The sequence below is a fragment of the Haliotis cracherodii genome, unplaced genomic scaffold (genome assembly GCF_022045235.1).
Source record: "Haliotis cracherodii isolate W230 unplaced genomic scaffold, xgHalCrac1.p SCAF_15, whole genome shotgun sequence".
In the NCBI taxonomy this organism is placed as follows: Eukaryota; Metazoa; Mollusca; class Gastropoda; order Lepetellida; family Haliotidae; genus Haliotis; species Haliotis cracherodii.
Genome location: NW_027266270.1, coordinates 7,623,764 through 7,633,642, shown reverse-complemented (window position 1 = coordinate 7,633,642; position 9,879 = coordinate 7,623,764). Strand labels below are relative to the sequence as shown.

Below are 9,879 nucleotides of genomic sequence, written 5' to 3'. Positions count from 1 at the left end.
GAGGGTAGCAGTTCAGAAGTATTTTTACTGCAAGAGGGGACTGAGCGAGTGACATTGTACGCCGATTTTAGCAATGTTCCAGCAATAAAAAAAACGGGGTACACCAGTTACAGGCTTTACAGATTGTACCAGGTAGACTATAAATATAGACGCCCTGGTTGCGCTATGTGAGGAATCGAAAATGGGCCTTCGGCGTGACAGGTGAACGCTTTTACCAGTAGGCTACCCTACCGCCCCTCCTGTACAAAAACATCAATGAATGCAAACTAGACCCAATGCATGGCCCAGTGGTATGACCCATGGCAGGTGAGTACGGAAGCGCAGTGGGGCCACGGTGAATTTTTTTTGTCTAAGTATCTCCTACGTAGGACTTAGTATCTTCTACGTCGGAGATACTAAGTCCTACGTAGGAGATAGTAATTTTAGTCCATACTAAGTCCTACGTAGGAGATACTAAGCTCTCGTAGGAGATAGTAATTCTAGGCCATACTAAGTCCTACGTAGAAGATACTAAGTCCTAAGTAGGAGATAATTAGACAAAAAAAATCACCGTGGCCCTACTTCGCTTCCGTAGATGAGTGATGACATAAAATTACAAAATATGATAAATGTAATGAAATCCGAATTGTAGACACAATTAAATGTATGCCGAAACTATCAGGGACTTTGTGAGGAGATTAAATTTATCAGGGACTTTGTGAGGAGATTAAATTTAAATAAAAAAAAATCTATGGAACACTATCCTGTTGTTTTAGTTATATGTGAATAAAGAGTGAAGGTTGTTTTACGCCGCCGCGGAAAAAAAGTACATCGATATCATATACTCAAGTAAGTATCATGGATTAGGGAAACGAGTGGTTGATAGCAAGAACATCAATCAGGCCACAGTGACAAACGATCAGACGTGTCACCTCTTTATTCCTATTTATATCTGCTCTATTTGCTGAATGCCTCAATCAAGTACCTTACAGGCAGAATGGGATATACAGCGAAACCTCGTTTGTACGGACTCCGACACCTACGGCGATCGTTGCTCACAATATCGATCGTTAAACAACAAACAAACATACAAAACCAATTGCTCAACATGCATACATCCAATATTTGTATAGTGGTGATAAGTTTAATGTAGCATGCATTTTATGCTTGTTGTTTAATGCCTGTTTATAACCGAGTCTCGACCAGACAAACCAGTGATTAATATTATCCAAAACATCCGGCGCCGTCGGGTCATGATGACATGCAAACAATTAAGTCACCACGCCTGACCACCCAATCCACAACTAAAACTTACTAACGTATGAGGGCGGTCGGGTAGCCTAGTGATTAAAGCGTTCGCTCGTCACGCCGAAGACCCGGGTTCGATTCCCGACATGGGTACAATGCGTGAAGCCCATTTCTGGTGTCCCCCGCTGTGATATTGCTGGAATATTGCTAAAAGCGGCGTAAAACTATACTCACTCACTCACTCACGCATGAAGGAATCAGACTGGATATGCTGATCAATAAGATATTTTTGAAACGATACCAAAACACGCTGGTATGTTTTTTCATAGGGATTTTAGTTATGCATACTTTGATGAATATGCATCAAGGAAAACTAATATCTCGAATGCCGGAATATAAGCCATTATGAAACATTTATGTGAAAAGCGATTAAAGTTGGATGATTGTGCTGTCTCATGTTTAAACAACGAGTCGAGTGTTTCACGTGGCGTTCACGTGGCCCGGACTAAGTCGGTTTTATGGAGCTATCCCACTGAGATACCATGCTACAGTTGAACATGCATACCCCAGTTTTGGCCAATCAATGCTTAGAACCAGGCAAGGTAACCAAGTAGTACCATTTTATATGCATTTGGGTGTGAGGCGACCGGGTATCGAACCACCGACCTCGGGCTATATCCCCTGGGTCGCGGAGGCATGAAATTAATTTTAAATAGCCTGGATATTATCTGCACCTTTCCTAAAATATTGGACCTCGTCTTAAAAGAATTCTCATTAACGTTGGGTCAAATCTTTACACAGCGAGTTAGCCTGTATGCTTGTTGGTTTCCGGATCTTTAGATACATTCTTTTTATGTTTTTGATGTTTTTTCACGCCGCACTCAGCAATATTCATAGCTGACACGGTACACATAAGACATGGGGGCATGCTCTGTGTTCTCCTCACAACAAGAGGTTTTCCGACCCCCACCCAACAAAGCCATTAGATGGTTGAGCACTCACTCACTCACTCACAGTCTATTCATGTTCACTTGTCTCATTGGCGAGTTCAGTTTAAACTAACCTTCAACCAATATGATAATTAAGGAAGGAGGTGAGGTGAGATGAATGGGGTTTAATATCGCGTCCAAGATTATTGCACTCATATAGCGACCTGCATGCACGTTTGTGTGTGTGTCTGTGTCTGTGTGTGTGTGTGTCCTTGTGTGTGTCTTTGTGTGCACCTGTCCGGACTGGTGCCGATTTACAGTGCTAGCCCACTGAGATACCATACCGCAGTTAAACATGAATACCCCACTCAGACACAGTATACTGACTCCGAGCTGACCAGTCCTTGTTTTAGCCCCTTAATGCCGAGCGCCAGACAGGCTAACAACAAGTACCATCTTTTAACGTCTTTTGGTATTACGCGACCGGGGATCAATCCCCGGACCTTCCGTTCTCCAGGCGGACGCTCTACCACTAGACCACAGAGGCGGTCTAAAGAAGTAAAGTCGTCATTCTGCGATTCCCACAGACACATTTTACACGCATGTGCATAGCTGGTATGTATATACAATGACACCCTATTAAACCGGACGGTACCATACCCAATGAACTCGTACAGTTTAACAAATTTCCAGATTACCGAACCATGTTTGCGCAGTAATATCCCAAAGTGATAAATAGATTTTACGACGCGTGTTGCCCGGATTGCGTGATTTCCGGATTAGCGGGGTCAGGATTTCCGGATTAACTACACAGGGTTTGTACAAAAAACCTTAGTGCTACGACTGGCGTAGGTCCATGTTTAAGTATGGGAGTTGAGGCTGAGATCGCTTTGTACAACGGCACCCTGGTGAACAATGACAGACTATCAATATACGTCTTCACGAATTAAGTCGACGCAGAGAGATGGAGAGGGCACGTATAGATGTAGCCTACCCGCATCACAGCCAAGTTCAATGATATATTCGCAAGGAAGAGACATTGCCAGCTCTCTTGAAGGGGTGCAACTCTTTAACTCTAAAGACCCTTATGAGGGTTAATACAATGGAATGACATCAAAGCAGCATTCTGACATGGAATGAAATAAAGGACTTTCCCCTCCGCACCAATGGTCATCCTTTGTCAACCCTGTTTGTGTGGGATTTTTTGTTAACTTCTTTATGTGTAGTTCTTAGATATCATATAACCATGTTCCACTCAGCTGTTGATCGCGTGTTGGTCAAGACTCAATTGTTTACTGATCACGTGTTGGTCAAGACTCAATTGTTTACTGATCACGTGTTGGTCAAGACTCAATTGTTTACAGGGTGGCCGTCGTGTGGCAGATGTACTGCTGTGCATCGCCAGGCAGCTAACACAGACTTTTTATGCAAATTGTGTGAGTGGCGGGTGCTACCGGCAGTTTAGGGCAGGACATGCTTACCCTTTTCGCGAACACCTGGTGTCACCGCTTATTTCCAGGGATCCATCAATATAATTTTCACCGCTTTATTTTCCTTTAATGCTCAACGGAATCTGTTTCGTAGGACAATCGAGACTAGTTTTGCTCTAGTGTTGACTTTATATATTTCCTGAATCGTGTCGACACCAGAAAATTCAATTAAATAAATACTTCATTACCTTCATCAAAAGGACAAGATCGGGTTTATTGGCAGGAATTCCTCTGAGGCTGTATATGAACCTATTCATTACGATTCTAAGAGCATCATTTTCCGTGATTCCCTGGGCAATGTCATATCATTGATCGAGGTAAAAGACGCACTCTTCACGAAAGCCATAAAACATCGAGCCTTGCCATCATGTCGTTTAAGATACGAAGAAAGGGCATCCACGGACAAAGTGTTGAACAGACTCATTGAATTCATTGAAAAATCTTCATTCAATATTAATATTAATTTACATTCTGAAGAATAACATCATGTCGATAACGAGGGGAGGGGGAAGGTTGATCCTGGACATCAGCAGCCCCCTGTCTCACGTTTGAAACTAGCCGACTTCATCGAGGCAAGGCGTCAGAAAGACTGCTGTTCTGTTCCACACGCTGCATATGAAGACGATGAACGGTTTCCCAGGAAGCTTCTCAAAGAACCGACTCTGAGCAGTTTGGGGAAAGGACTTCTCATGGTTGACACCCGTCCCAGTACCGTCCAGCAAACAATTTCTGTACAACATTGGCACGTTTTACATGTATAGAGCTGTGGAAGATCTTGCTTCCATCCTGAATCTGGACATGTTGAGGATCCTCCGATACATAAATGTGTGCATAAGTACACACTACCACTATTATGAAGAGCTTCCACATTAACCAAACCCTGACCTCAAGAACAGATTGACATGCATAGACGACCGAGTGAGGAACGAGGGTGGTGAGGTCCATTAAAACACATGATCCTTCTTGTGAGGCCGTCAAGACTCAACCACCCCAAAGGAATAATGGAAGGATGGGCACAGCAAAAGTATTTTTGGCTTTTTTTAATAATAATAATAATAATAATAATAATTGCATGAACGGTCATAAGTCTAGATATTGGGTTACAAATATTCAATTTTTTAAAAAAATCAATTTTAATAACAGCAGCAAAACATTGAAGAGGTATAAATTCGCAGATGATTTGGTTACGTTTTCTGGATTTTTAGTAACTCGACATACGAGTTGATACTAAGCTTGCAAGTTGGCAGGGTTTTTTTATTTCATAGGTATATATATCCTCCATATCTGATCCAAAAATCAAACAAAGAGTCGGATCATATACATGTAACTCCTTAATTTTGTTACAATAAATACGTTCACGTTTTGGACTTCTATTGGGTCTCCTCACGCCAAGTCTTATGCCAGCATTTCAGCATTTGATACGAGCTGGTGTTAAAGTGAAGAGTCGATCAAATATGTCTGTACGGCAAAGGTCAGTCTAAACATATCATAGGTAACGTGAGCTGATTGCAGTTGTCACACACCACTGGTGGTACCATATATATTTCAGCAGCTTGTAATAGCTTGTAACAGGGAAACCTTGTAATCATTTAAGGGAAACCTTATTGTGATTTAAGGGAAACCTTGTAATCATTTAAGGGAAACCTTGTAATCATTTAAGGGAAACCTTGTAATCATTTAAGGGAAACCTTGTTATCATTTAAGGGAAACCTGCATCCCAGAAATTGCATTTCGCTGTAAGTGCGATAACGCGATGTTATCGCAATGTTTGCATTTACATCCATGACAAGTGTATGAATATTGTAATGGAATAATATTATAATTCTACCTTAAACCATCGTTTGAAATTCTTACATCTGGTATAAATTAGATACATTATGAGGATCGTTCTTCGACTAATTAACGTGTTTACTAGGCTTATAATGTCAAACTGGTGCAAGAGAAGTGGGAAATCTCGATACATTAATGAACAGCAATCACATCCTTCCATGTTCCAGGCTCTGCACTGGCCTAACCGTTATCTACATGTTACGGGATTATTTTCTTTGTCGTAGCCATCATGCACTAAAGTACTCACGGAAATAAAAATAAATTGTTTTTTCGATCTCAGATTTTAAATAAATGCAGTTAATATACAAAATATATAAATATTCAAACAACTGGGCCTTGGCACAAATACAGCGTATCAAAGGTCTTTTTACACGTAAAAGTGTGTAAAAATATTACTATAACAGACTATTGTGAAACTGAGCATAACCAGGTGTTAGTAGATCAAGGTGAATGTCCATGACCTATGACACCTTGACGACAGGTGAAAACAGGTGCTTGAAACCCACGTGCATGTGATTTGTCAGTGGTTAATGATTTGTGAGTGGCATTGTTGGATAGTGAATCATCGTCAAAATATAAGAACGTAAAAGTAACATATTCCCTTCTCAAACAACATCTTACATGTCATTTTCACTATGTACATAAACATAGCTGTTATTTTTATTGTTGTTTTGATAACTTTTTTCCAGGCTAATTTGCATAATACCTATAGCCTGTTTCTGCAATGTCAATTTGGACTTAGTTTTATTTTTGAATGTTGAAAGTGCCTACAAATTACCTCCTGTAAAGTACATTTTGTATTGAGCTCTGAGATAAAACTAGCAAATCCCGACTAGTACATTTCCAGTTGTTTTGTTATTTCTTATTTACATCTACGTAATGCTTTGTGTCGATTATTAAACCCAGCAAAACATGGTTTTCCATGAGTGCTTTAGACTGAATGTACTGATATGTTGCGAGTGTTGGACTGCCCGTGATCTACTTCCATGATTCTTCTACCGTGATCTACGCCCGTGATCTACTCCCGTGATTTACGCCCGTGATCTACTCCCACGATCTACCCTCGTCTATCTTCGCTTGCTGATCACACTCAGTTTATTACCCCTTGTTGAAAACGGAGAGTGGTCGAGATTGATCTCCTGACTACCTAGTCTGTCTTTATTTAATATCCCATGTCCCCAAGAGTGTCCAGAATAAGCGTCTCTTCGTGGTCTGGTATTCCACAGAATGTCACGTTATTGTTAAGTGTCAACGTGTCAATTTGATCAAATTCTTTTTATTTAAGAAGGTTTTTTTTGCACATCAGAGCCACCCTTTACACGTGAATCAACACTGACTACGTGTGAATGTACAACATCCATATGTAGTTATTGAATGTCCCCCCATAATATTTCTTAAAGGTAGCTATCGATCGCCCATTTCAAGCGTTGTTTAATCCGAAAATGAGGCTTGGGTTATAATGCTAGGACGGTTTCTACAAGTCCGAACTTGAAGTTATAACAGTGGTGTCGTGCAAAGTATTCCATTGTGATGTAATTAGGTCACGAGTTATTTTAAGGCCTGGTTTGGTCTCTGCGGTTTGGCAGCACAAGGTGTGTAAGTTTCACGTCTATTTTCTTCCTCGCTACCCAGACTAAAAGCTGGCGATGGGCAGTAAGAGGATAAAACAAGGACCGGTCGGCCCGGAGTATACCAGCTGTCTGAGTTGGGTATTCATGTTAAACTGCGGCATGGTATTTCAGAGGACTTTCACTATAAAATCCGGACTATTACAAGTAGACACACACACATACACGCACGCACGCTCGCTCGCACGCGCACACGCACATGACGCTGACAGGACGTCATATTCCTCAATGCGACGTTAATTCCAACTCACTCACTCTCACATTCCAAACTGGGCGTTATATAACGACCACAGGTGTCAGGTAAACGCAAAGGAATTTTGTTATGGCAAAGAGGGGAGGTAATGTATTATTTACGACTCAGATTCTTGAGGGATTCTCACTTACAAGAAATATGTCTTACCTCTTATGGATAGACTTGCCGCGGCCTGAACATACTGTTTGATGAAGAAGCGCCAGTTGTGCACAGCATTATTACATTTAAACCTATAAAATTAAGTTTTAAACATATTTGATATTTGAAAATACAAATCATACATTTAGGATGAATAATTTATTACATGCATCCTAGAACAGTTTTTTGGTTTAATCTGTTGGGCTTAGACATTCCATTCATGGTATTATACAGGCCGTCGCTCTGTTGATGGAATATTGCCGAGTGCGACGTTAAACAACAATGAAACCCAACAGAAAATAGAGAAGTATGAAAGAAACACGGATAGATCTTTTAGGGAAGGTGGTGGTGGGGATGTGTGTGTGTGTGTGTGTGTGTGTGTGTGTGTGTGTGTGTGTGTGTGTGTGTGTGTGTGTGTGTGTGTGTGTGTGTGTGTGTGTGTGTGTGTGTGTCTATATGCTATTTTTGTGTGTGTGTGTGTGTTGGTTTAACACCGTACTCAATTCCAGCTATATTTAACACACATACTCACACACAAGAATACACACACACACAATCAAATATCTTAATTTTATTTTTATATGATGTATGAAGTAAAATGTATTGAAAAATATAAAAGATCTCAACGAAATCAACATTTAAAATGACAGTCATACAACATCCGATATTGGCTTGACAGTTGCCCGAATTGAGGTGGGTAACAAAAACAAGCTTTCAGTGTCATGGACAAAGCTCAACACATCTAAATTCGCCCAAGTTCAATAACGCCTCACATTAATAGCGTGTCTGACCACCCCCTGCTTCAAGACAGGCAAAAATTCTCCGGCGCCAAGAAAACATCAGTCGTCTGATGACGTCACGTGGGAAAGGTCGCAATTCTTCTTGGAGGGCCTGGATCAGTTCCTGTCGGTCGGCTGGAGGATGTGATCCCTGTCGAACACGATGATCCATGGCATCCCAGAGGTGTTCTATTTGGGATATGTCTGGGGATCATGCAGGCCACAGCTACACGTTGACGTTGTTGGGTGCAGGGAAGTTATGTACGATTCGAGCTGTATGGTGTCTGGCGTTGTCATGCTGATAGAGGACATCACGTGGTAGCTGTTGTAGAAATGGAAGGACAAACGGACGAAGAATGTCATTCATGTACGTCCGAGCTGTCAAATGTCCGTTAACGATGACCAGTGGTGTTCTCTACTGCTCACTAGTTCCTCCCACCTCACACACCCCCACCCCCAAACACAGTAGAGGATTAACAGTAACAACAAGGGCATACATGAGTGGGATAACATAGGTAGGTGTGTCACACTGTTAATCCTCTACTGTTAATCATCCACTTGCTATATATATTCTGCACTATGTCCCTCATTCAGTCTTGCTTGACAACGGTATAAGGATCTATACCGAAACGTCGCCTTTTACAGTATTAAAGAAGTTTTTATCCATAAAAATTGTGTCTATCTGGTCATCCGCCAACTTCTAAGTAATGCCTATCAAACAATTTTGGACGATGTGTTTTGCATTGAAATAGTTTGAACTTGTGTTGTTAAATGTTTGCAATTTCATTGGTAAAGTTTTTTTGGATCATCAGTTTATTTATCAGTTAAGAAATGTAGGGATAGTTGAATTAGATTCTGACAATACAACCTGAGAGAGAAAGCATTTCAATTTCAATCAGCTTTACTGCCTTAAGTTACGTGGTTAATTGCTGGTGTCTCGAAAATGAATTATACTTATGCACAACAATGGGCTTAGGTAGGTAGGTAGGTGGTGGGTGTGGATGGGTTGGTTGGTTGGTGGGTGGAAGGCAGGCAGGCAGGCAGGCAGGCAGGTCGGTTGGTAGGCTAGTAGGGAGGGAGGGAGGTAGTTGGGTTTGGTGGGTGGATGGGTGGGTGTGGGTGTGGGTGTGGGTGTGGGTTGGTTGGTTGGTGGGTGGAAGGCAGGCAGGCAGGTCGGTTGGTAGGCTAGTAGGGAGGGAGGGAGGGAGGTAGTTGGGTTTGGTGGGTGGATGGGTGGGTGGAAGGGAGGTATGTGGAGAGGGAAAATATTGTACGAGACGAAACAGAAACAGAGAAACAGACATAAATTTTGTCACCAATGCTTTAAATTTGGAGATTTCACGAATTCACAATTGTACTTTATGAAAACAATTACACAGAGAAGTTCCTGATTTGTGAAATCATGCATGGATGTCATCTAGGGTTACATAAAAAAGTGCAACTTCGGATTGGATAAGAACCGAAACCGATTTAAGCACTATACCTTCATCCAACAAAATGGTGTCGGGCAATGTTTAAGGTCGGTCGGTGATGAATTTTTTTTATTTGTGACCTTGCATACTAGTAACTTCTGAATATTTGCAAATAATGTCGACAGCATTGTGG

General features: G+C 41.4%; 1 protein-coding gene across 1 annotated transcript in view; it reads left to right on the top strand.

Moving 5' to 3' along the window:
- The window catches only part of LOC139462218 (xylosyl- and glucuronyltransferase LARGE1-like), a 472,136-nt gene that overhangs the window by 335,445 nt on the left and 126,812 nt on the right, over positions 1–9,879 (top strand). The window lies entirely within an intron of this gene.